The sequence below is a fragment of the Etheostoma spectabile genome, unplaced genomic scaffold, assembly GCF_008692095.1.
Source record: "Etheostoma spectabile isolate EspeVRDwgs_2016 unplaced genomic scaffold, UIUC_Espe_1.0 scaffold00570080, whole genome shotgun sequence".
In the NCBI taxonomy this organism is placed as follows: domain Eukaryota; kingdom Metazoa; phylum Chordata; class Actinopteri; order Perciformes; family Percidae; genus Etheostoma; species Etheostoma spectabile.
In genome coordinates this window covers 9994-16487 of record NW_022605517.1, presented here as the reverse complement: position 1 = coordinate 16487, position 6494 = coordinate 9994, and the positions used below count along the sequence as shown (strand labels likewise).

Here is a 6494-nt window from a genome sequence, read left to right as displayed (position 1 = left end):
TCCATTGTAGATTGTCACTGAAGGTATCAGAACTATGAATGAACACATGTGGAATTATGTACTTAATAAAAAGCGGAAATAAGTGAAAACATGTCTTATATTCTAGTTTCTTCAAAGTAGCCCCCCTTTGCTTTTTTGATAGCGCTGCAAACCCTTGCTGTTCTCTCAATGAGCTTCATGAGGTAGTCCCTGAAATGGTCCCCCCCCTATTAATGGAGTTGGGACCATCAGTTGTGTTGCACAGAAGTCAGGTTGATACACAGCCAACAGCCTATTGGACGACTGTTACAATTCATATCATGGCCAGAACCAATCAGCTAAGGGAAGAGAAACGAGTGGCCATCATTAATTTAAGAAATGAAGGGCAGTTGGTCCGGAAAATTGCAAAAACTTTGAATGTGTACCCAAGTGCAGTCGCAAAAACCATCAAGTGCTACAACGAAACTGGCTCACATGAGGACCGCCCCAGGAAAGAAAGACCAAGAGTCACCTCTGCTGCTGAGGATAAGTTCATCTGAGTCACCAGCCTCAGAAATCAAAAGTTAAAAGCAGCTCAGATTAGAGAGCAGATGATACCACACAGAGTTCTTCAGCAGACCAACAAGTGCAAAGCATCTGTGGGAACTCCTTCAAGACTTATAGAAGGGACTACACACACACACAGGACCAGCTGTTATGGAAGGAGCTACACACACAGGACCAGCTGTTATAGTAGGGCTACACACATAGGACCAGCTGTTATAGTAGGGGCTACACACACAGGACCAGCTGTTATAGTAGGGGCTACACACACAGGACCAGCTGTTATAGTAGGGGCTACACACACAGGACCAGCTGTTATAGTAGGGCTACACACACAGGACCAGCTGTTATAGTAGGGGCTACACACACAGGACCAGCTGTTATAGTAGGGGCTACACACACAGGACCAGCGTTATAGTAGGGGCTACACACATAGGACCACTGTATAGTAGGGCTACACACATAGGACCAGCTGTTATAGTAGGGGCTACACACATAGGACCAGCTGTTATAGTAGGGGCTACACACATAGGACCAGCTGTTATAGTAGGGGCTACACACATAGGACCAGCTGTTATAGTAGGGGCTACACACATAGGACCAGTTGTTATAGCATCCAAAATTCTACAATGCCAACTTCTACTTATGAGAAATATACCAATATGTTTAAAAACTACAACTCCCACTATAGCCCTACAACATGTTATAAAGCCAATGTACTTGTAGTTCTTTAGGGCTGGGTGGCTGGACTCGTTCGGCTCCTGTGTTTCTGCTGTCTGCCGTGAATGGGCTTCATTCCATTTCAGATTCCCGCCGGCAGGCCGCCGAGCAAACAATGCATGAGACAAATACATTAAACTGTATTTTATTATCTTTATTGTTCGAATCCTCAAATGCAACGTTAGCCAAAAACATCAATATTTTGAATATTATGTATTAGTATATTTTCTAGTCATCAAGCGGTACGTACTATGTCCCTTCCGAAGTACTTACCTAATTGTTAAAAAAAATATATATTACGGTTCATAACTTACTGCAACAAAACTGAGAAACGTGTTGTTGCTAGTGACAAAACCTCTGATTAAATATGTGAACATTGAAGCCATACTAGCGTTAAAGACCTGCTGATAGCTGTCCAATTCTCTGATATTCGGGATGTCGGCTTTTAATGCGCCCTGCTCCGCTTCTGTCTTACAGCATACCGTTATAATTTCACCGGTGATAAGACTGAATTGTTATTATTAAAATTAAGAAATGCATACCATGACAACATCGAAATAAATGTTGATAGATGTAGCGTTTTAAAAATAGCAATTAACAACAAAGCAATCCAGCTTCCATGGCAATAGCACCTGTGAATAAATGTTGATTGAAACATTGGTTATTGGGCTAAAATACTAATAATTGCAAATTTGTATACAGCTTCTCTGCTGCAGCCTGACTGGCAGAAAGAACCGTGCTGTTGCCACAAAAGATGCTTCATCTTGAAATACATTAGTTTAAAAAACGTGCAGATATTAAGAAAAAAACAGATAAACAGGCCTCTGTACACAAACAATATATTTAATTAAGTGTGCATTTCAAGAACTGCTGTGATACTGAGTTGCAGGATGAACTGGTCTTACCATCTGATCCAAAGGCCCTATCCCTACAGATGTTCATTCCTGCCAACCTGCTGTGCACTGACCCTGCTCTGCATGTGATGCATTTATATATTGTGCGCTAGATTCCTCTCAGGACAAGGCCTAGTATTCTCTACCTACATCTACTTACCTGGTCAATGCAGGAATTGTCTAGTGACCATAATCAAAACCAAAGCACATGTACTCTTTCATTTCCTGTGCGCTTTGTTTAAATGAGCTATTGATTTTATCGTTAGTTATTATTATGTTTGATGCAATTCAGTTTGCAATGTTTTACAACAGTGTTGAATGGTTTTATTGATGCGTTCTGAGTCAAGGTCACATAAAAACTGTTCCTTAAAACAAGATTGATATTATACAAAGTTGGAGCTTCCACAGGACAAGGAACACTGCTTCTTCTATGAATAGTCTTTGGCTGGCTCCCAGGTGTCGTCCCACACTTTGCCACTGTCCGTAAATTAAAGACAAAACACAAAATAAAAGTTAAAAGAATAACCTCAGCTGTGACGTGGAACATGTCCTCTGTCTTAATTTCATGCTACATTTACAGAATTCCACAATATAAACACAAAAGTCTTTCTGAGAACATGCTTTAACAAATGTACAAATTCATAATGATGTTGTAACTACAGTATTGTCACTATATAAACATGTTTCCAGTCCAAGACACTAGTTTAAAGGACCTACCATGTTGAGCAAGGTGTCCACTTTATTTTGACTTCTTCTTTTCCCTAAAACAAATGACAGACAAAAGTTAGAATTAGTTAAGAAGGAAGTAATGGTTGTAATAACTTTTTAAGGACATTTCTGAAAAAGCACAGTTGTCTTCTATAGCATAATTCAATATGTCAAATTATTAATCATTTTCCTGAAATGTATTGAAGTATGCGCTACAGTATACATCTTTGTTTTCGAGTATACTGAAACACTATCAGTCGGGGTCCATATGGTAAAGAATTACATTTCTGGTGGAAGTGTGTAACACATAGCACTAAATGTCCATAGTTCATAAATCACACTCCCTTCATAGCTGCATTCCCACATTACAATGTCTGGACATTAACTGGGTGAAATGTATGTGTCCTGTACAATGTCCTGTTGTGTGCTACACGCGTGCAAGTAAAACTCTGGGCCATGTTTGTACTGGATTTCCAGGACATTGAGTTCATATGAAAATAGCTCATGTTAGCAGATGGAACATGGGCCAAACATCAAAGTACACATAAAAGACATCAAAGTCATACATTTTCTCTCAAAGATGGTTTCTGTAATTTTGAATGCTACAGAAAGGGTGTTTCACCTTATAACAGATGAGGTCTGCTAGTGATTGAGTTGGTCAGTATATATGCAAGACCTTGGTCCTAAAGCTCAACCCTGATCTGCGCAGGCTCTGGCTCCAAATATCATCAGCGGCTGTGTTTGTGATATTGTGGCTTCCTTTATATGCAGATGGATGCAGGTAGAGGCAAGATTTCTCCTGATGTTGTTATTGACTGCACCAAGGCATAAAGAGCAGAAGTAACAATGGGGAAAGTACTTACATTAACAAGTCTTCTATCAACGATGCATTCATAAGGGAATATCTTTTGTAGACGGTGTTTTCTGCATTCTGAAAATGACAAATAAACAAAGCAATATATGAGGTTTGTATTAGACTTGATTAGTTTTAGGTCAGTGATCCTACCCATTTAGCAAAACTATAGCAAAAGTGTAGCAAGCTTACATTGACATATCAAATTATGTTTTAAGTTACTAATCAATACAAATGTTTTTTCCAAACTGCACTTGATGTTAAGGTTCCCCCACTTGCCAAATCCCACTTTAACCTCTGATAACAAGTAAGACTCTGGTCACCTCATCTTTTTGCACATTGACAGCTTTATATCAATTTATTTACTATAGCTAATACCTTTCATTTTAAGTTTAATAGCTTGTTGTCGTCTTGTGACACCTGCTCCTGGCTGCATAAAGGGAGATGAATCATAGACCGATGTGTGTGGAGGAGGCTGAGATGAGGCAGAAGAGAGAGCAGGAGGCTGAAAGGAGGCTGAAGAGAGAGCAGGAGGCTGAGAGGAGGCAGAAGAGAGAGCAGGAGGCTGAAAGGAGGCAGAAGAGAGAGCAGGAGGCTGAAAGGAGGCAGAAGAGAGAGCAGGAGGCTGAGAGGAGGCAGAAGAGAGAGCAGGAGGCTGAAAGGAGGCTGAAGAGAGAGCAGGAGGCTGAGAGGAGGCAGAAGAGAGAGCAGGAGGCTGAAAGGAGGCAGAAGAGAGAGCAGGAGGCTGAAAGAGGCAGAAGAGAGAGCAGGGCTGAGAGGAGCAGAAGAGAGAGCAGGAGGCTGAAAGGAGGCGAAGAGAGAGCAGGGCTGAAAAGGCTGAAGGAGAGCAGGAGGCTGAAGGAGGCTGAAGCAGAGCAGAGGCTGAAAGGAGGCTGAAGAGAGAGCAGGAGGCTGAAAGGAGGCTGAAGAGAGAGCAGGAGGCTGAGAGGAGGCAGAAGAGAGAGCAGAGGCTGAGAAGGGTGAGAAGGTGACACGGGCACCAGATGTAGAACATATTCTCCATCTGCATCTGGTGCTGCTGACTTCTCCTCTGGAACAACTGGGATGGGTGCAGTTGCGGAGCCTGCAACATCTTCAGGAGCAAATAATTCTGCAATTGTTAAATGTTAATATTAATTAAACTGGGTAGAATATTAGTAAACACAAAATACATATAAAATACTTAAAGTTTTTTTAGCAGCTTATGTAGCAGCATATCTTAACGTATTTAGGTTGTTCAAGGGTTACCAATTAATATCATACTCAATAGTATTCTCATTCAGATTTTCCCCAGATTAACTAACCTTGGCCAGTACAGTAAGGACTTAGCCTAGTACATGATGCTTGCATTCTATAAGGTGAGGCACTGTGGTGCTGCAATATGCTGTCTTAAAGTTTTTACTAAGGCACGTTAATGTATGTTGATATTAGTAATAGTATATGGTTGAATGTCACATGTCTATGGGGGAAAAAGTATACTTTGTCTTGTCATAGCACCATTTTTTCTAATCTTAAACAAAGGACAACTTACTTCTCAGCAGATGTTCATAGAGCTTGCTCATCTTTCCTATGATGTCTTGAGCAACCCCTGTTGGCTCAAGAAAATGTATAATGTCACCACTTAGCTGGCTCTTGCGGTCTTGATGACCAAGAAAAAGGATTGGCTTGTATCCAAGAGCTGTCAATTTTAAAACCTGCAAGAAAAACAAAGGCATATGTATCCTCTGGTTAGCATCACAGGAGATGGTGGTACAGACTTTATGTTCTAGTCACAATAAACAGCACCATCTCTAGAGCTGTAATATCTTTGAAGAATCGTGGTTCGTAGCAGCCCTGATGCCGGCACTTTTTCTTTTGACAAGTAAATGTAGTCTATGTGAATGTGGATGTTTATCATTTTGTTCATCTTCATTTATCAAAGGAAATCTTTTGCAATTATGCACTGACTGCATGCACACAGACATACACAGCTACTCAGAACAGACATTCTGATTTGCTGACCCTTGTGCAGTTGGGTGTTCAGGCCTTAATCTCCCCCTAGGGTTGCCCAACTAACTGAAACATCATTTTAATTACAATATGGTCAGATGCCATATCCAATCCTAGGAGCTGCAATTTTTTGTTAAAGTTAAAATGTTATATCCATATGAAATTATGCAATACCATGTTACACTGAAGCCTAGGAAAACAAGTTGGCAAATATTATTATATTTATATATTTATATAATATATTATATTTGTTTAGTACAGACTAGAGTTGGGTGGTATCCAAATTTTGATAATGTCAAACCTCCTCCCTATTTTACCGTGGTATACAGTATTAGTGTGACTAACTAAAAATTAAGACGTGAGGGTCAGACGGCATCACCAAACTGTTGGCTTGTGCCTCCACCATTCAGAAAGTGAAAACCAAACACACTGATACTGAAATACCTCTCCCTTCTCATTAGGGCGGCATCCCAAATGCTGCCAGACTACAGAAGTCCTGTTCTTCTTCCAGACCAGGTCACTTGCTATCTTTCCCCCCCTCTCTCTCTCCTCTGCACTGTCACATGATAACAATCACACATAAGCATTTTTAGGCATTAAATAAATTATATTTAATATTTAATCCTTGTCTCCTATATAAGTGCATTGCATTTTTTAATGACAGTATTGAAACTGATACCATCACAATTTTTAAGACCCCACGGGATACTGTATTACCGCCCAACTCTAGTACAGACCCCAACAAAAATCATCAAATATATATATATATTTCAGTGAAAATTAATTGCAACAACTAACACTATAAAGGT

General features: G+C 40.2%; 1 long non-coding RNA gene across 1 annotated transcript; it reads right to left on the bottom strand.

The window, feature by feature from the left end:
• Positions 1–2549: 2549 nt before the first annotated feature.
• On the bottom strand, positions 2550–4324 carry LOC116685597 (uncharacterized). Its single transcript, XR_004330989.1, has 3 exons — positions 4075–4324; positions 3707–3774; positions 2550–2612 (listed from the first exon to the last, which is right to left on the bottom strand). It is a non-coding gene; the product is annotated as an uncharacterized LOC116685597 (long non-coding RNA).
• Between the last annotated feature and the right edge of the window lie 2170 nt (positions 4325–6494).